This window comes from Delphinapterus leucas, chromosome 12, assembly GCF_059928025.1.
Source record: "Delphinapterus leucas isolate spDelLeu-1000000601 "Yukka" chromosome 12, BTC_Dleu_Yukka2, whole genome shotgun sequence".
Classification (NCBI taxonomy): Eukaryota; Metazoa; Chordata; class Mammalia; order Artiodactyla; family Monodontidae; genus Delphinapterus; species Delphinapterus leucas.
In genome coordinates this window covers 89,642,843-89,669,342 of record NC_143140.1, presented here as the reverse complement: position 1 = coordinate 89,669,342, position 26,500 = coordinate 89,642,843, and the positions used below count along the sequence as shown (strand labels likewise).

At 43.9% G+C, this 26,500-nt stretch overlaps 1 protein-coding gene and 1 pseudogene across 1 annotated transcript in view; both read left to right on the top strand.

Annotated features, from left to right (window-relative positions):
- Positions 1-26,500, top strand: part of PRKN (parkin RBR E3 ubiquitin protein ligase) — a 1,255,012-nt gene that overhangs the window by 1,105,703 nt on the left and 122,809 nt on the right. The window lies entirely within an intron of this gene.
- The window catches only part of LOC149747926 (long-chain-fatty-acid--CoA ligase 1 pseudogene), a 48,215-nt pseudogene continuing 27,443 nt past the window's right edge, over positions 5,729-26,500 (top strand).

Genomic DNA, 26,500 nt, shown 5'->3' with positions numbered 1-26,500 from the left:
CTCACACCTCCTTATCTGAGAGGAGAGCAGACAAACATTGCACTCCAACAGGAAAACACTTCTCATTCTGTACATTGATAATAGGCAGAGTATCATGTTGAAAACTTTTAATCTCCAAAATCCCTTTGAAGCAGTATTTCTTCACCTCCACAGAGTGGACCCTGCTTTGCCCAGTATTTGGTAAACACGGCATCCTGTGCAAACAGTCCGCTTCTGGAGGTCGTAATCCTCTGGAGGTCAGAGCCTTCAACTTAAGCGAATTTTGGTTCTAACTGTTCTTGAGTCGAAAGATAGTTTCGAAACATCTTCCTGTTGCTACACAAAATATTTTTTTTTTCTATTTGGGAATAATTTGGTTCCGATCACGTCTGTCCACTATGAATGGAGCCTCAATTATGAGCTAGATGTTTTGGTAGGTGCTGAAAACACAGGACCAGACCGCCCTCCCTGACCTCAGGGGGTCCACCAGATAAGCCCACAACATGCTTCTGGAAGTGCTGTGATTCAGCTATGCCTGGAAAGCTGTGTTATTATTTTCTTGTCTTTTCACTAAGATGGGCAATAATGGAAGTAAATAGCTTTTTACATTAAAGATATTTAATTAAAAATTAATGAGAGGGGCTTCCCTGGTGGCGCAGTGGTTGAGAGTCTGCCTGCCGAGGCAGGGGACAGGGGATCGTGCCCCGGTCCGGGAAGATCCCACATGCCGCGTAGTGGCTGGGCCCGTGAGCCATGGCCGCTGAGCCTGCGCGTCCGCAGCCTGTGCTCCGCAACGGGAGAGGCCACAACAGTGAGAGGCCGGCGTACCGCAAAAAAAAAAAAAAAAAATTAATGAGAACTTCCCAAATAGGTTGTTTTCCCCAAAATTCCCAAGTGATACTGGAAATATTACTTCCTAATCTCACTTTTCTATGAGGATCCACTCTGCTCACAGGTACTCTCGTATTGGGTGACTTTTCTCAGATGGTGGTTTGGAGAGGACTGGCAGCTGTATGTGTTCGTAGGTTTGCAAAGAAGAAGAAAGAGGAGGGGGAGGAGAGCTGCAGCGCATTTTAAGATAAATATTTAATTCCTATTAAACTTTGAAACGATGTTACCTTGTTGAAGACACACAAAACTGGGGAAAGACCTTTTCCACTGTACAATAAATGTTAGCAACAGGGACATTTACAACATAGCATTGATGACCTTATGACCTGTCACATAGCTGGTTCTGTGGGGCAGCATTCACGGTAATGACCAATTGAGTTATTGTGTGTTGTGCGAATACAAAATGCCACCGGGGAAAGCATTGCAGTTGATGTGAATCACCATTCTCTATGAATGAACTCAAGTGTGAATCTACTGTGTCATTTTCTCTATTAAGATATTCTGTCTAGGAGACATATTTATATTTTCGTAACATGTCCATATATTTTCTTCTCAATTTATGTATGAATCCCTCTCAATATCAATAGTAAAAAAAAAATGATATTGACCCCATTCAAACTGGTGTATCAGTGGATATTGCTAAAAAAATTCACAAAAATCTAGTTCTCTCCAGATTTTGAAAATTGTACATGAAGGTAGTTTATTATGAGAATTTTTGTCAAAAATATAACCTTAGCATAATATACATTGAATTCAGCCATATTTTTATTATGGAGAAAATAAAATAGAAACTATTATCAAAGTATGTACCTATGCATAATGTGTTTAAAGAAAAAGAAAAAAACAGCAAAATATTTTTCTCTTACATACCAATTAAAAGGGCTTCCATCTGTGTTTGTCTTGCACAGGGTTGAGGATAGATAAGTAAGTATGACTCTTAGAAAGTGAAGTTACTCTAACTTTGAAATGTCCTTAGACCCGATTATATAACATCTGCCATCCAGTGTCACCCACTCCTTTTTTCATTTGGGATCAGTGGGCTCTTTGTTCACATTTGTGTGATGGGATTTGGGTGGAGAGCAGATCCTCTAAACTCGGCCTCGGTTCTCTGCAGAAGTGAAAACCACATGAATTGAACCTGATGTTCCCAGATAGTACAGTGCTGCTGTCATCTTTGCATTACATTTTCCATTATCCTTGGTCTGACTGTTTACAAGAAATACCAGCTTTCTATAGCCTTAAGACACTGAGACCATCTTCTGTCGTGTACTTCCAGAAGCTGTCGCAGTGCCCTGTAGGGCATCCTAGCTGTTGTCCTAAATTGAGATGACAGTGTTGCTTAGATTAAATTGCCTTCTCGCTTGGCTCGGCATGCTGGGATCCATATCTATTAATGCAGGAGTGTCCAAATGTCCTGCCGGGAAAGCCATTTGTTCCTCAGTAGGGCGTCAGAGAGGCAGCTGGTCTAAGAAGCCATCAGAGGTGATGTTAGGGGCAAGTTGTATTTTCCTTGATTTAATGGAAAATCTTACTGATCCATGGCTTCGCTTGTCCTCACTGCTTGCCAGCGAGGCTGCACAAATCCATCTTCAACCCTCTCCTCTTCCTCCCCACAGGCCTGGCATCAGTCTCTCGTGGGGAGTCAGCCCTCCACACAGCCTGAGCTGCATAATAGACATTCTGACAACAACAAACACATTATTCATGGAGTTTTAATACCCTGGGGAAGCAGCACAATTTGGAAACATTCCATTAAATATCACAGTTAACCCAGCTCAGTTTTCTCACAAGCGCCTCTCCGAGGAGAACTTTGTATACACACCCATATCAGTACTTGCTCTGCACGGCCTTCCTGCAGCTCTCCTCAACCTCAGTAAAGCTTTCTCCTGAGTGCAGTGCATGGACTCCAAGATGCCTGGCTTCCACAGCTATTGTGCTGGAGTGCATGTTCAGTGACTAACGCTCAACCAGGACGTCAAGAGGGATGACTGGACACCAAGTTCATGGTCACTGTGTGCCATGGAGGCTTGTCCTCAGGTGTCTAGTGAGCAAGAAATGCTCACCTCAGCTCTGATGGGAAGGGTCTTTATGGCCCCAGTAATTGAACTGAGAGGGCTGACAGTCCAAAGATGGAACAGACCTCCAAGATGGACCATGGTTAGAGACTCCCTGCCATCAGAGCATACGCATTAGAAACGTGTATAATAAAGTGTCTTATGTGTGGAAAAATCCAGCATACTTTAAAATATGGCAGTGATGCTTATACCAAGCGCACAGCTAGAGGTAATGTCTCATTTCTCTGAGGGCAGAGTTTATGCAGGTTTTTGTTCAAATATAAAAATGTCATGTTTAACAATCAGGAAGAAAGAGGGCTTCCTCAGGACAACCACTGTCTTTAATGTGCTCTTCTGTGCAACTGAATTTCTTGGTGATTTTTATGGGACTTTATTACCAAGAGGTTTCTATCCTAATTTCATCTTGGTTTTAGTGAGTTGTCAGACCTATAAAGATGGTTCAACAACAAATTATTTGAAATGGAAAGAATGTTCTTCCATGGTACGAAATGAAGATGTTTAGGCAAATGACGAATGATTTAGACAGTTGCTCACACATGGTCATTGTTTATCTCTCTCTTAGTCATCATTTTGTCTGGAACCAGAGGCTTCCTGCTTCATCACCCCACCCCAAAACTCACCCCTAACTCCAACTCTGTCTGGTAAATGTTAGTGCTTGTAGCTCTCCTATCGCTTTGAGATTCTGCCGAGGACTAACTCTTGGTCCAAGGTTTAATAAGTGATGGCATGTATATGAAAACAGACCAGTAAATGTTAGTTAATTAGTGATAATGTTTGATCACCTTCTTTGTGTTCAACTGTGGCTCACAGTTAATTTTGGCAAACATTTATGGGTATTGACCCTGTGTCAGATACTAGCCTGTCAGATCGCGGTTAATACTAGGCTTCATATCTGCAACACAGAGATGACTATGAAGAGCTTATTTAGTCTTTATGTAAAGTGTCTTCACTACCTTTTCATTTTGGAAGACCAATTTTTCTCATATGTCAAATTTACATTAAACATTGGATTCCTCTTTTGAGGAATCAAGGTATTTTGCAAAACCAATTCATGAGTATACTTTCAAAGGTGTTATCCAACTCCCCAATTAAATAAGACCCAGGACTACAAACTGTAGGGAACCTTAAGCCATAATCTTCTCTGTTGATCTTTAGCCAATAACTACTTACCTTTGGGTGTGACAAGATTAATTTTTCCTCAAAGAATATGTTGGAATAAAGAATTGATTCCTGGACTTCCTTGGTGGTGCAGTGGTTGAGAATCCGCCTGCCAATGCAGGGGACATGGGTTCAATCCCTGGTCCGGGAAGATCCCACGTGCTGCGGAGCAGCTAAGCCCGTGCACCACAACTACTGAGCCTGTGCTCTAGAGTCCACGGGCCACAACTACTGAGGCTGCGTGCCACAACTACTGAAGCCCGTGTGCCTAGAACCTGTGCTCCACAACAAGAGAAGCCACTGCAAAGAGAAGCCCGCGCACCGTAACGAAGAGTAGCCCCCACTCACCACAACTAGAGAAAGCCTGCGCGTAGCAATGAAGACCCAACGCAGCCAAAAATAAATAAATAAATAAATTTATTTATTTATTAAAAAAAAAAGAAGAACTGATTCCTTTTTTAGATTTGCGCATGAAGAGAAACCAAAAAGTGAATAAAGCTCACAAGGGTTTCAACCCATCATTAAAAATGTATCATTGGAGGCCCCTAAGTCTGGCCTGGGGGCAACAGCAAGTAACTCCTGGCCAGTCTTCCCTGGTGAGATTATGACTTGGAAAAGCTCGTACTCAAGCTGCTCGTCCCAACCCCCAGTTCCATCCTCTTCCCCCTTTTGATCTTGCCTGCCACTCCTCCTTAGAAAGAAGTTACATCAGCTTAAGTGAACTTTCTCTTTACTAAATCCACTCTAGTTGCTACCAAACCCCGCTCTCTTCAAGGTGGTTTCAAATTGATTGACAGTGTACTCTCATCCTAGTCCTGGGCGTGGGCAAGAGACTGAGGCTGAGAAACTCACTGAAGGCTACCACTTCGTCTGGATTCTCCGAGGTGCTGTAAGCGTGAGATCATGGGCGTAAGTGATGGCTACATTTAAGCATTCTTGCCCTGCCGTAAGTGGGATCTTGCAGAGTGTACCACGAAGGCTCACCTTATGTGAAATTGTAAAGGAGAATATAAAAGATAAGCACCTATCTTTTTTCATCTCTTCCCTGTACAGCCCCTCCTAAGTACCTCCTCACCCCTGGCTGTTACTGATCTGCAGCCCTCGTGGGTCTCCTTGAGGTCAGTCCACCTCTGATCATATTGCATCCACCCAGTTTGCGATCATATCCCTCCATTGTGGGCGTTCCAGAGTTCCTAGGGAAACATGTGAATATTCTGATAATCAGTCAATATTTCTAGACCAATACGGGAAGTCTGGAGGATGATCTCGTGCCCTTCCTCCTGAATAATACATACCTGCTGTCAGCAAGCTGGGGGAGACAATTAAGGTGAACAGGATTTGGAGGGGAGCCTCGAACAGCAGCACATACTTTGCTGGCCGCTCTGCCTATCAGCAGTTTCAGCCCCATGTCCTGCATGGCACCGGCACTAACGCGAAGGGAAGGGGCAGGAAGGTCCAGCCACAAGCAGCCGGGCAGCTCTTGTCCTTCGAAGTCCAGGTGCTTCTGTGTAGCTCCCACGGCCACGCTTTGGTCCTCCCCTGGTAGGGCACACCCCCATCGGAACTCTGGTCCTCTTCCCAGAGGCTGCCTTAACTACCTGCATCCCCTCCTTCCCTCTTCCCTCCCTTCCTGCCCCCCCGCCCCCCGCCGCCAACTTGGAGAGCAAACCTTCTCTCCACTGGGTTTTTTCTTTAATTTTTAGTTTATATCGGAGTATAGGTGATTAACAATGTCGTGTTAGTTTCAGGTGTACGGCAAAGTGACTCAGTTATACACACACGTACCTATTCTTTTTCAAATTCTTTTCCCATTTAGGTTATGCCAGAGTATCTTAAACATTCCACTTTCTTCACTAACAGCGCCAGCCCCTCAATGAGCTTCCATAACACCCCCAAACAAACACTTGTCCTGGGGCTGCTTTCCTTGACTCTAAAAGGGGTGTCACACTGTAAGTGCTCGTACCTCTGTGTAAAGTCCGGAGAGAAGAAGTTTGTCATCTGCTTGCATCCGTATCTCGATGGACGTGCTCAGGTGTCAGCGTGCGCAGAGCTTTGCTTGTACTCGCCAACCCCTCCTCGCAGCCTGACTGCAGGGTGGAAGGCTGGCTGACCTGAGGGCTGCTTTCCCTCTGATTCAGGGCGGCCCATGTCCCTGGGCCTGTGCTCCGTGCCGTCAGGGATGCTGGGGTGGGTGGGGACACCGGGAAGAGGAAGAAGCAGGGCGCCCTCACCCAAGAGGCTGACCTCCAGGAGACGCAAGGTCCCGGGGAACCTGGCCGTGGGCACGGGGAGGGCCACCCTGGCACCGGCACCCCTGGCACCATGGGGTGCTTGGCCGAGCTGCAGCTGGGCTGGTGTAGCTGTGAGGATGTAGTGCCGGCAGGGAACAAACACAGAAGGTGGGCGGCCAGGCAGGGGCAGCCGCGAGTCTGCGACTCTGAGGCTTGAGTTTACTTCTCACCCTGAGCACCCTGCCGGCCCAAGTGGGGCCTCAGTCCAGCCCTTGGGGGATATGCCAGCTGCTTCTGTGCCCTTGTCCTGCTGTCTCTGCAGAAGGTGCTTCCTTCTGCTCAGCAGGCAGTAGGCTGAACGGCCCTGACCTTGTCTGAGGGTAGCCAGGCCCACCCTCATTCTCCTGGGCAGCCCTCCCGGCCCCAGCGCTCAGCTGCCGGGATCCGAGGCAGTAAGTGTCCTCACATCCATCCCAGCCCCAGGCCAGTGGCTTTCATCTCTGGCGTCTAGGGATCCAGACTCACACGCAGCCTTCTAGAAGCCCAATCTCCCCCCAGCTCAAAGCCACAGTCCAACTGACTTGTACCAGTTTTGGTCTCCCGAAGGAAATAAAGTCCTATAGATTTTATGTGTGACTTCTTATTGTGAAATAATTATAAATACACAGGAAGTTGGGAAGATAATACAGAAAGTTCCCACATGTGGTTCACCCACTTCCTCCGGATGGTTCCATCTCTCCTGACTGTAAGGACAACATCAGAACGATGAAATTGACCTCGTTACCAGGTCTGTGTCTATGTCTGTGCCATCAGGTCACATGTACAGATTTGTGTTACTGCCACCAGAACTCTTGATTTCATTTTATTTCTTTGTGGCTGGGCTCTTACCAAAGCAGAATCCCATGAAACCAAAAGGTTCAGTGGTTCTGATGAACTGTAATGTCACCATATAAGTAATAAAATTTGGTAATTCTAGATCAACTTGCTGCACCCAGATCCATAAAGCTTGGTCACAATGAGTGAACCTAAATAAATGTCAATCACATGGCACTCTGCCCTGCCAAGCAGACTCACCCTTGGCAGCCACTAGCTTGTGATTTGAAAATGTGCTGCCCAGATAAAAGAGGCCTAATGATTTTGTTCCCATGTGGCTGATAGAATTACTTGTTCTGATAGGGTTTCCCCGGGGTGATTACAGAACCTGTTTGCTCCATAGTCATTCAAGTTGAAAACAGCACTACTACTATAACTTAATATTACCTTTTTTTAAATTAATCAGAAAAATGAATCATCAGACTGTGGATTCAATGTGACTTTTCAGAATGACACATAAAATGAGAAACAACTTCCTACGAACATCAACTTAATTTTCCTAATAAATTCATCTGTTAAATGACAGCTTTGTTTCTGGTCTGCTCTTCTTAAAGTACCACCTTTGAAACACTGGTAATAAACTGTTCTGAGGCTACGTGGAGTCATGCGACATGAGTTTGGCATTGCATTAGCAGGGCCACAGTTTCCTAAAAGCTCAGTTGATGGTTATTTTTAATAATTACATGCAGTACTTGCAGGTCATTGAAATAAATCACATAATGTTGAACTTCACAGTCTTAGAGGGGGAAAAAGATCCCCTTTGCCAGAGATTATCAGGTTATTAATTTTTTTCAGTGCATGTGTGAAAAGCCATTAGCTTTTTAAAAACTTTTCCTTCAGTATCTAGCTATTCTAGGTGGTTATGCTTAAACGGTGGTGATTTCCATTGGCTAAAATCCCATTAAAAGAACTTCAAGGCCTGTCAGCGTGAAAGCTAACCAATTAGCAAGTAGGTGCCATGAGATTTTTGTGTGTGTGTGTGGTACGCGGGCCTCTCACTGCTGTGGCCTCTCCCGTTGCGGAGCACAGGCTCCGGACGCGCAGGCTCAGCGGCCATGGCTCACGGGCCCAGCTGCTCCGCGGCATGTGGGATCTTCCCGGACCGGGGCACGAACCCGTGTCCCCTGCATCGGCAGGCGGACTCTCAACCACTGCTCCACCAGGGAAGCCCCGGTGTCATGAGATTTATAAGCAGTTGATGTGTATGTAGAAATCTAGAAACTCAGAAAATCGCAATGTGATCTTTTAATTTCATCTTATTTATTCAATACTCAAATCAGTGCTAGAGAGAATGTGCTTTTATCGTTATGTTAGAGAGTGAAATATTGCTTCAAATGAAGCACAAATGAAATAATACAATTTACTCCTTATTTTCAGTGATCCTCCTTTAAACGTGGAAATCCCGATTCTCGTGGCCTAGGTGTCCCACAACTGAATGCCTGAAAAATAAGAATCATCTCTAAGGACAATGTAGCCATACAGGAAGCAGTCCCACAAGATTATATTGACTGTGAATGTAACTGTATAAAACACATGCCAGTGGATAAAAACTCCCAGGACATCCAGAATAAAGAAAATTATGGGGTTAATATGGTGATATTACAGGCATTTTTGCTCCTTTGATGTTTGACAGTCTGTAATGCTGTTATGTGTTTCCTTATAATGCAGAGGAGCGAAGCAGAGGTGCGTGTTGATTTCTCTCCTCAGTACCATGTATACAATAGATGTTCAGTAAAGGAAGTTGGATGAAAGTATAACGATAAAAATGGGATGAACCAGTATAGTCCATTTACATGGTAATAGCACAATTTAGAGACTAGCCTGGAGACAGTGCACGTTTGCTTAATACTTTTCTAAGGCAGTAAGACATGTATGGAATTGCTTCCATGCATCTCACGATAATGATATTTTCCCTGGTCCGTCTTTAAGTGGTGCTTAGGGCTCTTCACTCTCCCCTCAGAGCTTAGTCCTGCCCGAGACCGTGGGACCCCCTTGGCCTCAGGTGCGAGGGAGCCTAAAGAAGCCAAGTAGCCGCCCTACAGCAGCAGCAGTGGGGCGCGTGGCCACAGAGGAGCTTCTAGCCCACTCGCTGGGGGGGTGCGTTCCTGCCCATCCCCGTTCTCCCAGTGGCACAGCTTTCTTCTAATCTCTAGCAGCTGAGTCCCCTCTCCCAGGACCCAGTCTCTTCAGAACGGGGCCCCCAGACCAGCTCTAAGCATCACGGAGACCATCACCCACGCACTCTGATTCCCTCCTTTCCCGTCACCCCTGCTCCCAGCCTGGGTCAGAGCTGCCAGTGCTGACGCCCTAGGTTCACTTTTTCTCATCTCGGTCCCTTGCGTTCAGATCTGCTCAAGTTCATGCCCCAGATAACCTTCCCTGGTATTATTCTGCCTTCAGACCTTTCCCCCTTCATTCCTTATGTCCATGAGCCCTCTTACCCCCCCCAATAAACTTTGACCCCCCAAAACAGTTCCAAGTCCCACTCCTAGCTTTACTTGGTCTGACCTGGCCATGTAGCCCAGGCCCTGTTTACATTGTTTCCCAAGATTATGGGCACATTCAGCCCACCTGCCTGTGCAACCCAGGGTCCTAGCCCAGTTGTATAAATCTCTCTAGTTTGCGGAAACAGGAGAAAGGAAGGTCTCTGGACTTTTACTGTCGATACTCCTTTTTCATTGGTCCATTTATTGATTCTTCCACTCATTCATTCCTTCAATGAATCACTTATTCACAGTTCCTGAGATCCCAACCACGCTAAGAAACATGCTAGATGATATAGGGTTATAAAGTAACAAGTTTCTGCTTTTGAGAAGATCACAGCGTGTGGCATCCTCTTCCTTCCAGAGGTAAAATAAAGGTTTATTTTAGGTTATGCCAAAGTAAACCAAAGTGGCTGAAACAACCAAGCCCCATGGGCTCTAACGTGGGTCCTATCAGGGGGCAGGGGAAAGAGCCAGATCAGGAGTTCCCAGGAGGAGTAAGGCCTGCAGCCTCAGAGAAGCACGGGGCCCTCAGGACTGGCCTGGGGCCAGCGGGCAGGCAGTGGGGCTCCTGGCTGCCGGGGAATCGAACCCTTGCTCTTTGGGTGACAACTATTGAAACTCCAGTCATTGTATAACTAACTCTTCACAGACCTTTATGGTTTACAAAATGCTGGCACATCTGTTGCCTCAGTCCCCTCTACAACTCTCTCGATGAGGCATTATTTTTGTCACCATGTTATAGAGGAGGAACAAAGGGTTAGAAAAGTTAAATAATTTGCCCGAGATGACCCAGCTTCCAGCAAGAGAAACGGGAGCTAACCCAACTCCCATGTTCCTTGTAAAGCATCGTTTTCACAGCCTTCATCATGTGGCGCTGTGGGGAAAAGCTGTGCTTATGTAAAAAGCCACAGTGGCATCAAGACACAGGATAACTATGTGGGAATGCACGTCCCAGGAGAATTCCAAGTTTGGATTCCTCCATGCAGTGGCTCGGTTTGTTTACCCCCTTGCCTGCATTTACCTTAGAAAATGTGTCTTATAAACATTAGAAAGAAAAAGCAGAAAGGGCCCCTTCCAAGAAAATACGTGTCTTAAGCTTAAATGGAAGTATTCTGTCATAGTCTGAAAATGTCATGGCTTCTGAGGCAGCCGGTTTATTTTTTCTCTAAATCAGCGTTTTCATCTTCATAATTCTCCAAAGAGGAAACTCCTCACATCTGCATTCCTCGCTGAGTGGAATCTGTTATGGTTCTGAGCAGGGACCTCGTGGCAGGAGTGATTATGTGGGGGCCAAAGTTATAAGGAGGTTGATGTCTAACCCTCCCAAAATTCTTGTGCCTGGTGGTATTGATTAAGCCATGCCCAATATTATGGAATATTATCAGCAAGAATACTGTTTTAAAGCCTAGAGATATTCAAAGAGAAAGAGGAAAAAGCTGTGTCACCTTGGTTTGACCAGAAGTAAAATGCTCACTTCCAGCCCCCATCACCATGTGCACCAAAGAGGCCAGGAGTGTCGTCAATAAGAGTCAGATTTGACCCACCTTCAGTCTTATGTCATGGTTTTCTACGCAGTTAGAATGATCATCTCACAACTTTAAAAAGTGGAAAGAACACCAGCCAGGCTATCTGGTCATTTGGGTGCAGTGTTAGCAACAAGCCTTGTATATTATTTCACTAGGAACCACGGTCCAAGCCCGACATGGTTAAGATGGTGAACCCAGGCAGCCTATCGTGAAGACCGTGAGAAACGTGCAGCTGTTAGCTTTTAAACGTGTCCTCCTTACCCCCAAGTTGCCCTTCTGGTGGCTTGTCAAGGACCTCTCTTTCTTGGCATGAGAGATTAGTAGCAATCTGTTTCGTCAAAATCATCTTTTCTTGTACTGTCTCCCTATGCCTGTTTCCCTCAGAGCCTCCCTTCTGGACAAAGTGTCTTTCCTCTTTCATTTGACTTTCATGGAGGTTAATTTTGATGCCTGGACAGATTTGCTTCCAGTCGTTTTAAACCATTTTTCTGGGTTTCTTTTCTGTGCTAGTTTGTGATGTTTTCCGTATTCAGAGGGTATTCAAAGTATTTTTTTACTAATAAAAGTGGTTTAACTGCTCCTATGGCTGTTCAGTATGAAAATCTCGTTCTGTTTTTAGACCAACATTGGGTAAGGTAGGTACACTTGTTTTCTTATTCCCATCAAACCCGACCTGATGTCGGCCTTGATGGGGAGAGTTTGTGTGCAGTGACTACGATGTAGGCATGTGTGCGCATGTGTGTACATGTCAGGGAAATGGAGACATGAGCTTCAGCTGAGCCCTCACAGCCAGGCCCGGCTTTTCCAGGGATGTAATGAATAGAGCCACAGGAGCTGTCTTCACTAAAGTGAGACATTCTTCTCCCAGACTAATGTTTTCCACACCAGTTGGCAGATTTTTTTTTCCTAACATCAACCCATCTGCCACTTGTATCCCACAGCAACCTGGCAACTTGCTGCCTGGGCTGTTCTTTTTCATCTTGACCCCTGGCCTGGGCAAGCTGCAATTTAGTGATACTCCTTTAAAGAATTGTCTGGTCACTTGGGCAAGTCTGCACTGTTATTTGTTCATGTCGTGAGGGCTTGGTATCCCTGAATAGATGGGTAACAGTATGACCGTAATTCCATATGTGTCCAGTCAGCTGTCAGGGACAGGAGCAGCAAGCGTGTGAGATCTGGCTACAAAGTCCGTGAGAGATGAATAATTTCTCTGCTCACCCTTCATAATGCTTACTTTCTTTAGCCTCACTGCCGGTTACCTGGGACTCTAGAAATAAAGGGACCTGTCTCCAATTTCCATCAACGTTCTAAGCCCCATTGGAAGGGCAAGTCGATAAATACTAAGCATCACCTTGTGGCCGACGTTTAAATCGTCTGTACTGTACATGTGTAGAAAAAAGGAATCTAGTTTGTTTTCTTTTCCTTTATCTTTTAAACTTTTTATCCAACAAATTGAACTGCTCCTGCTATGCAAAGTGATTCAAACCTCACTGGCCAGTCTCTTCAGGGACTGTCTCGTCTGTTTTTAAAAAGCTCTACAAAGAACATCTACTTTCCTTTCTGGTAAACATTGTCACTGTTTATCACTATGTGAGAAATGTCTTATCAAATTTTAAGATAAACTGTCCTTTGATATAGGAGTCCATTATCCTGAGAGATGACTTCATTTTCCACAGCAAATGAAAGATCAGTGCCCTCGTTAAAAATAGCATTTTCCATATTGGCAGAGGAAAATTACATCTGGACCGGCTTCTCTGATAGAACAAAAACACTTTTCCTTTTCCAGACTTGATACTCCCAATGCCCTCTCCTCCAACCATGGCCACACAAAGGGAAGGAGTCCCATTTTAACCGGCTTCCCGTGGAGAGCAATCTCTCTCTCAGAGATTTAAGCCAGATGACATAGGATTACACCTTCTGTCATTTCCTTTTAGAGACAGAAAAAATTCAAAGTCTCAGCTTGCTATTATTTTCTTAAAAGTTATCTAAAATATAACTTGTGCTTTAACAGTATTGACTCTCTTGGGTCCCTGAATACCCAGGCTGGTTACTTATGCAAATTGCTGTGCTTTGTAATTAGGATAAAGCATTTTAGTTAAATTGCCTTTCTACACAGAGAACTCTATCTTAGACCAAGCTTTGTAAATAAATTGAACCTGCTGGGTTTGAAAATTAGAAAACTAAGCACAAATGGGTACATTTCTTCAATGGGCTTTGCCTTGGTTGCACTGGTCTCATATCCGATTAACTTGCAATAACGTTGTGGAGATCTCAGACACGGCTCTGTATTCTGTAATGTCTCGACATGCACGATGGCTGACTTATTACAAGGCATAGAGAAGGCTCATCTCCACAGATTTTTGTCATATTTAACTGCCACCGCATCTGGAATTTCATCACTAGAGAGTGAAGAGTTGAAGTTCCTTTCCTTTAAAATTGTCTTTTATAGGAATTTTATGAAAGCATTTATGTAGAAAGAATATGTCTTTAGGTGATGCAGATGTCTTCAGAAATTTATTACAGAAATAAGAAGGAAGGTAAAGGATGATTCCCCTGAAAAGAGAACGAATACAAGAGTCCACGGCAAAACCGGCCTGAAGATTCATGTCTTACGGACCGCCCAGGGTTGGGCTGTGCAATGGCTTAAATTTTTTTAATTGCCATTTTTAATTGGAATATTTAACCTTAAAATATAGATTGATAGTTTCTCTCAAAAAAAAAAAAAAAGAGCTCTTGCTACAGTGGATGGGCATTCCCATGTGAAAAAGATCAGCAAATGGTGAGCCGGGGGCCTCTCCCTTAAACAGAGCAGATGTTCAGTTTGCCACCTCCCCCCTGCTGCCCACCCACTCCTCAGGCTTCTTGCCGGCTCCAGACCCCGACTTGGTTACCTCTCTTTCTGAGGCTCTTCCATTCTTTTTGGTCTCCTAACAGATCATTTTCCTTCTGAACAGACAAGTAAACAGCTAATGTTAAGACTAAATACTTTTTCTCGAGCACTGCTAAGAAAGATACAGGACGTAGAGTTGCCGAGGAATGGCTGCTGAGCCAGCGCTCTGCTGTCCTTCTCACCATGAGGAAAGTGCCGCCGCATTTCCGGGATAACGTCTATCCCAGAATTACAACAGCCAAGAACCAGGAGACTGCTCTCCTCCTATTCTTAGCTCTGGTCACTTCTGCCTCACCCTGGTGTTTAATTGGGGGCAAAAATGTTTAAGTGGGATGTAGATGAATTGGAAATGATTCAATCGAGAGTGACAAACATGATTAAAATGATTACAGAGCTGCAAAATCGATCTGTGAGGATAGGCTTGAGGAATTGGGCTTATAAAGTCTGAGGAAAAGAAAGCCCTGGGTTGATGTTCTCAGTGTGTTAAAGGACATGACCTAGATGATGCTGATGGGCATTCTCTTGCTCTGCTGAGGACGGAGCAAATGGAAACGGTCTTCCAAGACAGCAGGGGAGAATTTTTAATCATGTGTAATGGAGAATGGCAGGACCATGAGGGCTGTCCCTTCGGAGGAGCATTTCCAAGGTAGAAAGAGCGCTCGTATCCATTCTCCTTGAGACAGGTTTTGAAGGGTAGAAAGTTGACAAGTCATTTTATATCCTGCTCTACCTCTGGAGACCGAGTTTGTGTCAGCTTACCTTTGGGGACATTATCTATTCCTTTGAGTCCACAGAATTATAGAAGGTCTTGAATCTGATTTGAGTGTATTCAAAAACAAGTACACATCAGCTTCTGGCCATCAGAAACTAGATGACAAGGGCACACACTTTTTGCTATTGAATTAACACCTGGAATCTCAGCCCTTCATGTAATCATTTCTTTTGTAGTCGGGGATTGTGAACCAACAGTTATTAGTCTGCTGTGGCACTTTAAAAATGCTGCTGCTTTTATGCCTCACACGTGGCAATACTTCCCTTAGTGAAATGTTTCCATGGATACGTTATATCAGAAACTTCACTACCAAAAATAAGAATATAAAAAGTCATTCTCACGTGTCAGAAAAGGTAGTTCACTCATTTGGTCTACTATTATATATTGAGCACCTACTTACCTGCCAGGATCTGTGTTTCCACAGAGCACGAAGATGAAAAGCGAGCCTTCGGGAGGGCGTGGGAGGAGCAATTGCAGCCCAACGTGAGAATCTCTTATGAAAATACCGTTCACTGAGTGGTGTAGTGAGGCTGCCATGAGTGCTAAAATGTAGATATGAAAAGATGGACCCCACCTGACATGAGTTAAACGGTCAGAAAGTATCAACTGTGCATTGTACCAGCAGGAGCAGGAAAAAGAGTAAAGATGAAGAGCAGGCAGAGAAGTGAGGGTATAGTGCAAGGAGGTGGAAAGAAGAAAGATTGTCTTCCTGACAGCCGCGTGCAGACTAGGAGGGTTCTTGGCCCCAGCAGAAGCTTGGCTACACCCGGCAGCTCCCTGGAGCTTGCCCTCGTGGCCTGACCAGTGAGATGCTAGCTTGCAGAAGAGGTGGCAGAGTATAACTGGTGGCAGGCACCCTCCGGTCACTTTAAAGGATGAGGTCAGGTTATGTAGGGGCAGACACATGCCTAATGTGATTGAATAGTCCGCCTGGGTCATTGTGTCGAAGTTGATGCCTTGATGCATTTGATGGGAAACATCATTCCATTCTACAAAGACGAACGAGCTTTCCAATGCCAAGCCCAACAGAAACCTTGACAAAAGTCCTTTCACACATAAACAGGACCTGCTTAGCCCCATGGAATCTTAGGTTGAAAGGGAACTTAAGACTAGTCACCAAACCTCCCACACATTACTGGGTCCGCTCCACACACCTTGCTTCACAGGCAGGCATCCAGCTAAGTGGCGAGAAGTTCAGATCACTTAGGAAGAACAGTGATTTTAAAAGAAGGATTTTTTAAAAAAAAAGGTCTTCCTTACACTTGGCCAAAATTGGCCTCCCTGAAGCTTCCACCCATCTGCCTGAGATCTGCTGCTTGGAGCTCCCTGCGTTGGGTGGGCAGTCCTGACTATGATGTCCTTCTCTCGGGTCCTTGGCCCTGGAGGCTTAGCTTCCGCCCTTCCTTCAGCTTCCCGTGCCCTTGCTCCTGGCCCCTTCTAGTTGCCCTGCCTGAGTGGGTTATGCTTTGTTAGCGTGGCTCGCACTCTGACCTTGCTCTGCTCTCCACACCAGTGGCACAGCCTGCCATTCAGTTAACTTGTTTGTGAGCCTTATCACACTTAATCTAAAGAGATTTAAATGGTTACCAGGGGATAAGAGGGGGAGGGATAAATGGAGAGATGGGGATTGACATATACACACTACTATATATAAAATATATAACTAATAAGAACCTACTGTAGAGCACAGGGAACTCTACTTAATACTTTGTAATGGCCTATATGGGAAAAGCATCTAAAAAACGGTGGCTATATGTATATGTATAACTGATTCACTTTGCTGTACACCTGAAACTAACACAACATTGTAAATCAATTATACTCCAATAAGAAATGTTAAATAAATAAATAAAAAGATTTAAATGTAGAAGAGTTAATATTGCACGTACCCAGTGTTATTCAGCCCCAGCTGTGCCAGGAGCCTCCCTCCCCTCTAGACTCGGTGGGCACCCCTCCCCTATGCTTCCTGGGCTCCAGCTCATCAGCCTGTGTTGCCCATGCCTCTGCCCTTGACCCTCCTACCCACCACCCTGTCAGATCCATTGATTCCTGCACAGAGAAGCTGTTTAATAGGTATTCGTTGATGAATTCACTTTTAGGCAGCTAGCTTTTAGCTTCTATGGAGTGTTCAGTTGATGTAAATAGAAGTTCCATGATGTTTGTCCTGTTCGCTCCTGTATCAGTTCCTGATTTATGATAGTAACTCAATCAATGGGTTTGGAATGAATGGAGGGTCCTTCATCCTTTTTCTGATCCTGGACACCTGAGACCTGTGACCCACTCCTCCCTGGCTCTCCGCTCATTATAGTGATTCTCAGGGTTGGGAGAATGTTACAGCGGGCGGGGACTGTCCTGTGGAAAAAGCCCTGACTGGTCCCCGTAGCGCTTCTGTTCTGTCCCACCCCTGGGCTCTGCCTCAGGATGTCAGACTTTCCACAGCTCTGACAAGCAGATAACTCTGTGTTCATGGTTTTAAATCATGCTCATTTAATTTATGTGGCTAGTTTGGCCCATTCATCCGGCCTTTGGAGACCCCTGGGCTACTTCTTCAAGCATCGAATTTACTGACCATCTTGAGCTTTTTGACCTTTAAAAACATGAAAAATCACATCCTCTACTTTTACCTCCATCTCAGTGATATGGCCTTAAAATGTATTAATATCTTTTCTCATGCTGCAGGAATAAACATGCTAAAATAATATGCCACAAGTCAAGGTTGAAAATCCAAATTATGGATAAAGCACAAGTTATGCCTACCACAAGCCACCCTCCCTCCCCATGATGCTGTAATTAAGCTCAGGGCATCTTGATAATCGAGGCAGAAAGGAGGCATGGCCAGTGTCTTAATTATCGTTATCAGATTAGCAGCATATCAGTTCCTTAGGGAAAGCAAGCTTTTCCCGCAGTGGATTCTAAAAGACCCCACATTTGACTTTCTACTGTGGCTACCGTGTGGTGCAGTGAGTGATACTTACAAGCTTTTCTGAAAAATAGGAACTGCAGTACTGCAGGCCGGACTGCTTCTGATGTGACCTTCAATAGACGAGTGGGGCCTGGGAAGCAGAGCATTGCCTGGGAACCCAGCTTCACCTATGTGGTAGCTCCCAGTTCTGGCCAGTCTGCTAACCTCCACAAGCCTCCCTTAAGTGGAAGTAATTAAAGTCCCTACCTCCTGGGGTCACTGTAGCCATTAAATCAGTTAAGACACATAAAAAGCTTAGTTCAGTGATGGCAAAGTTTATTCAGGGTAAAAATGATACTTAACCCATGCGTCGTGAGAATGAACTTGATAAAGTATATAAAGAACACAGTGGGACTTCCCTGGTGGCACAGTGGCTAAGAATCCTCCTGCCAATTCACGGGACACGAACGGGTTCGAGCCCTGGTCCGGGAAGATCCCACATGCCACGGAGCGACTAAGCCTGTGTGCCGTGACTACTAAGCCCGCGCTCTAGAGCACGAGAGCCACAACTACTGAAGCCCGCGCGCCTAGAGCCCGTGCTCCACAGCAAGAGAAGCCACCACAATGAGAAGCCCGCACACCGCAACGAAGAGTAGCCCCCGCTCACCGCAGCTAGAGAAAGCCCATACTCAGCAACGAAGACCCAATGCAGCCAAAAATAAATTAATTAAATAAAAGAAAGAAAGAAAGAGAGAAAAAAGAAAGAAACAAAGCAACAAAGAAACACAGTGTCCAGCAAAGACTAAATTTCATAGTGTTGGCTTTTCTATGACTTTTTTATAACTTGTTCCAAAAAGATAAAAATCTCCAGAATGGCATCAGTAAATTACTCAGTACCCTATACCACCCATTTACCCACCTCCTCTCCTACCCATTTGTATCCGATCTAATATTGCAAATAATGTCCTGTCTTCCTCCATCCCATTTCCTTTCTCTAGAAGGGAGATCGATTTGCAGTTTATCAATACACAATCAGTGTTTACCTTGAGCAGGAAGACACACCCTGAAAGTCATCCAAAAAATAATCGGATTTTCCATAGATTGTGAAGTTTGATAGATATTATCTCATTTAATCTTTGCCACAAGCTTGTGAAGGAATAAGTACTATTTTCCTCCTAAAACTAAAATGAAGAAAATGTGGCTTAAAGCAATTAGGTGGTGACCACAGGGTCATGTCACTAGTAAGTAGTGGAGACAGGTTTTGAATCGGGGCCCATCTGCCCCAAAGAAACTGCTCTTAAGCCTTACCCGCCATCCTTCCCCTGCTCAGCATGGCGTGGATCAGGACCACCTAAGCCTGTTACCAACACTTTTCCATCATCATTAGTGGCATCCAGCATGTACTGTGTGGTAACTATTACCTTTCTGTAAATGCACAAGAACCTTTGGGGTGGTGCTCCCAACTCCCTTATTCTCTCCTCCCTGTTTATTACTGGCCTCTTCTTTACATCTGATATGTAAATAGCAGATCAGATTATCCCAAGTTTTTAAATGTCAGAAAAGATTCTAGAGCCAAGGAATGTGGTTTTGAGGAGGAGGGGTAGGAATGCAGAGAGCTTAGGATACTGAGGAACTTTGCTTACTTCCTAAGTTTGATTAGAACTGGCCCTTTACCTCAATTATGTAGACTTGTAGGAACTGTCTTTTCCTTGTGGTTGGTTTTCCTTTTTTTTTTTTTTAACCAACAAAAACCATCTTTATCACCCTCACATGTTCTTCTTGTAATCATTCATTTCTCTGCTCTCTTTCATAATATCTTCAAAATTATTTTCTTTTTTTAATATTTTAATTTTATTGGAGTATAGTTGATTTACAATGTTGTGTTAGTTTTATGTATACAGCAAAGTGATTCAGCTATACATATATTCATTCTTTTTTAGATTCTTCTCTCATATAGGTTATCACAAAATATTGAGTAGAGTTCCCCGTGCTATACAGTCGGTCCTTGTTGGTTATCTATCTTATATACAGTAGTGTGTGTGTGTTCATCCCAAGCTCCTGCTTTAGCCCTCCCCCAGCATTTCCCCTTTGGTAACCATAAGTTTGTTTTCGATATCTGTAAGTCTATTTCTGTTTTGTAAATAAGTTCATTTGTGCTTTTTTAATTAGATAGCACATATGAGTGATATCTTTCTCTGTCTGGCTTACTTCACTTAGTATGATAATCTCTAGGTCCATCCATGTTGCTGCAAATGGCATTATTTCATTCTTTTCTGTGGCTGAGTAATAGTCCATTGTATATATGTACCACATCTTTATCCATTCCTCTGTTGATGGGCATTTAAGTTGCTTCCATGTCTTGCCTATTGTAAATAGTGCTTCAATGAACACTGGGGTGCGTGTATCCTTTTGGATTATGGTTTTCTCCAGTTATATGCCCAGGAGTAGGATTGCTGGATCATATGATAATTCTATTTTTAGTTTTTTAAGGTACCTCCATACTGTTCTCCATAGTGGTTGTACCAATTTACATTCCCACCAACAGTGTAGTAGGGTTCCCTTTATCTCCACACCCTCTCCAGCATGTATTGTTTGTAGACTTTTTTTTTTTTCGTGGTACGTGGGCCTCTCACTGTTGTGGCCTCTCCCATTGCGGAGCACAGGCTCCGGACGCACAGGCTCAGCGGCCATGGCTCACGGGCCCAGCCGCTCCGCGGCATGTGGGATCTTCCCGGAGCGGGGCACGAACCCGTGTCCCCTGCATTGGCAGGCAGACTCTCAACCACTGCGCCAACAGGGAAGCCCGTTTGTAGACTTTTTGATGATGGCCATTCTGACCAGTGTGAGTGACCATTCTGACCTCATTGCAGTTTTTATTTGGATTTCTCTGATGAAAGAAATCAGAGATGACACAAACGGATGGAAGGCTATACCATGTTCTTGAATTGGAAGAATCAATAATGTCAAAATGACTATACTACCCAAGGCAGTCTAGAGATTCAGTGCAATCCCTATCAAATTACCAATGGCATTTTTCAAAGAACTAGAGCAAAAAAATTTTTAATTTATGTGGAAACACAAAAGATGCTAAGTAGCCAAAGCAATCTTGAGAAAGAAAAATGGAGCTGGAGGAATCAATCACCCTGACTTCAGACTATACTACAAAGCTACAGTAATCAAAACAGTATGGTACTGGCACAAAAATGGACATATAGACCAACGGAACAGGATAGAAAGCTCAGAAATAAACTCACTTACCTATGGTCAAAAAATCTACAACAAAAGAGGCAAAAATATACAATGGAGAAGAGACAGTCTCTTCAATAAGTGGTGCTGGGAAAAGTGGGCAGCTACATGTAAAAGAATGAAATTAGAACACTCCCTAACACCATACACAAAAATAAACTCAAAATGTTATTGGTTTTCTACACAAAGTTGTTCATGAGCTTAGAGTAAATGTTGTATTGACTTGTTTTCGTTACTTCATCTCTTTATGCCTCAATTTCCTCAACTCTAAAGTGAGGATAGTAGTAGTGCCTTTCTCAAATGGTGAGGATTCAATAAATTGACATATGAGAAGCACCTGAACAGTTCATGGCACAAAATGGGCATTATTAACACATTCGGGGTTGTTTCGTGTGATCTATATTAGGCAGCTTTTAATACATCTCATTAAAAAGAATCTTTTATACCCAGATAATTCAGCAATCAAGGTGTTGCTCTCTCCCTTAACCTATACTAAAACATGCAAACTTTCTCTCTCGTGTCACTTCCAGAATTTCCCCAGTGTGGTTACATCTTATAAATGTGCTTTTATATCCTCCTCCACAATGAAGGATCATGCTATGGTGAGGCCATGTTACTTTAAGAAACTTCTTGCCTGGCCAAGCCTCTGACTTTGGTTTACAGATCCTGAGCAACCCACAGAGTAGCACTCAAGAAGTTACTGGGCCCTTGGACAAATCCAGAATGTGAGACAACATACAGGACAAATGGCCAGTTTCTACAGCACACCAAAGGTATGGAATAAAACACTGAAGGGAGAGAAGACAGTTACAAATTAAAGAGACTTGAGACAAACAACCGTATGAACATCTGGACCTTGTTTGGACCCTGATTCCTGATGCAAACCAACCAACCATAAAAGGACAGGTTTCTGCAGACTGGAGAAAATATTTGCAAAACTCACATCTGATAAAGGACTGTTATCCAGCATCCACAAAGAACACTAAAACTTAACAATAAGAAGATGAAAAAGCTGATTAAAATATTGTTCAAAGACCTGTACATACACCTCACCAAAGAAGATATATGGGTGGCAAATAAGCATATGAAAAGATGCTCCACATCATATGTCATTAGGAAAATGCAAATTTAAACAACAAGATGCCCCTACACACCTATTAGAATGGTCAAAATCTGAAACACTGACACCACCAAATGCTGACAAGGATATGGAGCAACAGGAACTCTCATTAATTGCTGGTGGGCATACAAAATGGTGCAGCCACTTTAGAAGACAGTTTGGTAGTTTCTTATAAAAACTAAGCATAGTCTTACCATACAATCCACCAATCACCTTCCTTGGTGTTTACCCAAATAAGCTGAAAACTTATGTCCATACAAAATCCTGCACACAGATGTTTATAGCAGCTTTATTCATAATTGTCAAAACTTGGAAGCACCCAAAATGTTCTTCCGTAGGTGAATGGATATATAAACTATGGTCCACCTAGATAATAGAATATTATTCAGTGCTAAAAAGAAATGATTTATCAACTCATGAAAAGACATGGAATATTAAGTGAATATTACTAAGCGAAAGAAGCCAGTCTGCAAAGGCTACATACTATGTGACTCCAACTGTATGACATTCTAGAAGACGCAAAACTATGGAGACAGTGAAAAAATCAGTAGTTACTGGGGGTTAAAGGAGAGAGAGTGGTGAATAGCAGGAGCCCAGAGGATTTTTAGGGCTGTGACGCTACTCCGTGAGATTCTATAATTGTGGATGCATGTCCTTATACATTTGTCAAAACCCACAGAACGTGCAATACGGAGAGTGAACCCTAATGTAACCCACGGACTTTGGGTGGTCAGGCTCATCAGTGGTAACAAGTGTACCACTCTGGTGGGGGTTGTGGATGGCAGGGGAGGCTGTGCACATGTCGGGGTGGGCGCTATGGGACCTCTCTGTACATTGTGCTCAATCTGGCTGTGACCATAAAATGGCTCAAAAAAACAAAACCTATTAAAAATTAAAATTTCCAAAAAGACAGTTTTGACACAATGAAGTTTAGGTGATAGTAAGGAATCGTTAATTTTCATTAACGTTTCAGTTGCACATTAAAGATGGGCGAGATTTCAATACAGAGACGTGGAGAAAGGGCTTTTGGCAGATTAAACAGAGTGATAAGAGCAGGGAAGAAGGAAAAGGAGGGTAACACTCAGAAGATACCTTGATGTTCATTTCATCTTAATCTTGAGAACAGCTGTAGTTTCAAATACTTTATTTCATTGTTCTTATACACCATTTCAGAAATCATAGTAGTTGGCATCCAAATTCTACTTTCTGAATGATTTCTCAAACCTAGAAGAGAATAAAAATTCTTTATCAGTTCATAGAACTTTGGTTCTGAATATATGATTACCTCAACCATGGAGCAGCAATTATCTGTTTTTTCATATTTATCTATTTACTTTTTTTTTTTTTTTTTTGGCTTCATCGGGCCTTTGTTGTGGCACACAGGCTTAGTTGCCCTGCGGCATGTGGGATCTTAGTTGCCCAACCAGGGATGCAACCAGCGTCCCATGCGTTGCAAGATGGATTCTTAACCACTGGACCACCAGGGAAGTCCCAGTAATTATCTTAACTGTGCCTAAGAGTTGTGTCAGGGAAGGGGATGCTTATGAAAATGCAGATTTCTAGGTCCCACCACCACAGACTCTAACTCAGCAGGTCTGAAGCAGTCCTTACAATCTGCATTTCTCACAAACATCCAAGCTGAGTTGGGTCCAGGTGGTTCAGGGACCACATTTTCAGAAATCAAGCCATAGAGGTATATATGTAAAGGACTAGAAGAGATGTCACAAATTCTAAAGCTTATAAGGAGCGACAAGTAACAGGAGTGAGTAAAATGTGGGGTATTAAAGCATCAATCAACTTAGTTTTCATTTCAGTACTTAGGAATATTATGCATTCCACGTGACTTTTTGAAAAGCACAGCCCACTTGTTCTATATTTTCCCACTTTTGATAGGGACACGGGACGGAGAAACACTTCTGTAAGTGAAGCAGACATGTAAGTGCATGTGAAATGGCAACCGATGAGACCCTAGTGACAGGGAAGCAAAGAGGACTGCAGCTTCCTAATGCTTCACCTTATCAAGGGAAGTTCAGAATAGTATGTACAGTCTCCTAACTTTTAAACATTGGCCTAGATTCTTTTAAGATACTCTGTGGGCCAAAATAAAACAAAATATGTGTGTGGGGCCAGGTCCAGTTGTGACTTTGGACTAAAGCTTTAGTTGAAAAGATTTGTTTGGACTGGATCGTTAGTTTTCAACGTGACTTCCAACAGATGGGAGGAGGTGGCGGAGTAACACGGTGGGCGGGCTGCTGCGGGGGTGGAAGCCACCGCTTCTCCTTCCCTCCCGCTGACCTCGCCCCTCCCCAGACTGTCTCTGCGTTTATTACACGTGGGTTTTCCATCTCAGATTTCCCTTGGAAATAGAATTTGGCTGCTAAAATTCCAAAAGAAAAAAAAAAAAACCTTTATGTCGTAGTCAATACAGACCAAATACAGTTTGTTACTGTTTCAGTAACAAACAACGTCAAAATTTCAGTGGCCTAGAGCAACACAGGTTCGTGAGACACGCCCACTCGGGTTGGCAGGAGCGCTGCCCCACCTCATTCTAATCAGGGGTCAGCTGGTGGACACTAGAGCATCTTGAGTGTCACGGTCACCGAATCAGGGGTGATGGGGGGATGGAGAGCTGCACACCAGCAGTTAAAGGCTTTGGCCTGGAGGTTACACATGTCGGCGCCACTCAATTGGCCAAATAGGTTATTTGTCTCCATCTTACTTAAAAGGGGTGACTCAGTGCCCTGTGAGCTGTCGGGGGGAAGGGAGCTAAAAGTGCCACTGAGCAGCGTCGCTGTCCCCCAAGCTGAGCTACATGCTGGTGCAAGGATTAGGCTTGAATTCCAAGCCACAGATTGTACGTTTATCCACTATGGAGTGAGGAATTGCTATGGCACTTTTGAGAAAAGAAGCAACATAAAAAATATGATAAATACGAGTACTAATTTTAAAAAGTGTAATGTTCCATTTCTCAGTTAACGTCATCCATCACATGACCATGATTTGCAGTCTGAATCCAAATCCCCTTGGTGAGCATAGTTTTCTACCAGCTAGGTAATGGATGGATTAGATTAGAAATTGATCGACAGTAACTTATCTTTTTTCTCCTTTGTGAATTTAACCAGTCTAATAAGAGCCTTATAAATAACTAATGAAAGAAGGCAGTCTCAATGCTTATAATATGAATTCTCCTCCTACAGAAAATTGGACCCATCTATTGAACAACAAATATCCCCTCATGGAAACAAAGGTGTCTTCTGTCACGTCACTTAATCAGATTTAGAAGCATAATTACCATCATGCAATTTGAACTGAATACATTAAAGTATTTCTTTTAAGTGAAAATAATTGGAAGACATCGGAAACAAGCATTTATAGCTGAGACACGTTGGGAAGGTGAACCTTGGCAAAGACTGGAACAATCACAGCTACTTATCATGGCCGTTGTCTCCTCTCCCACCTTGGCAACAGGGAAAGCAAAATCCTGGCCTTACATCATTTGCATGTGATGTGAATTCTGTCAAATAGAAAAGGGTCATCGAGTTAGCCTTCCAAATTGAAAGAGAGAGGAGAACAGCAGTGGCCGAAAGTCCTTTGTGGTGCAAAGTATTCAGCCTGTGAGGGTGAAATACTTTATTTTTTAAAAAAAGGATAGATAATCATTGCAGACAAATGCAGACTTCAGAAGCATAGCCTTGACTCTTTTCATTGGTAATACAGAGCCTCAAAGAAGAGTAATGCACATCTGTTACCTCTCCTAATTTCTTCTCAGTTCAAGACTAGAGCAAGAATTGTTTTCCTTAAGAGCATAGCCTTTGCCAGAAGAGTCTGTTGTGAAGGAGAAACCTTTGTGCCTCTGGGTGAGATGATAGTTCTGTCCCTCTTGCTTCCTGTGGTGGGGACACCCTGTCCTCTGGTCCCCCTTCCCCACAGAACATGCCCTTAGGATGTCCAAATACCTTTAACTTCTGAGCAAAGGACCCTGTACCCCCTTACCTGTCTTGAAGATCCACATTAGCAGTGGGGGAGTGCTGACCAGTGGCTGTGTGCACCAGCAGGCAATGCCACCTCGCCCCTGCACTGGGGGCCGACCTCGAACAGAGGCTCTAGGGTCGTACCCAGGAGGAAAAGTATGCACAGTGAGTTTGTTAGGGTGCTGTCTGCCTGATGTGTGAGTTTCCTAGGGCTGCTGTGACAATGTGCTACAGGCTGGGGGGCTTCAAACAACAAAAATGTATTGTCTCATGATTCTGGAGGCTAGAGTCCCAAATCAAAGTGTCAACAGAGCCATGCTTCCTCTGAAACCCATAGGGGAGAATCCTTCCTTACCTCTCCTAGCTTCCAGTGTTTGCCG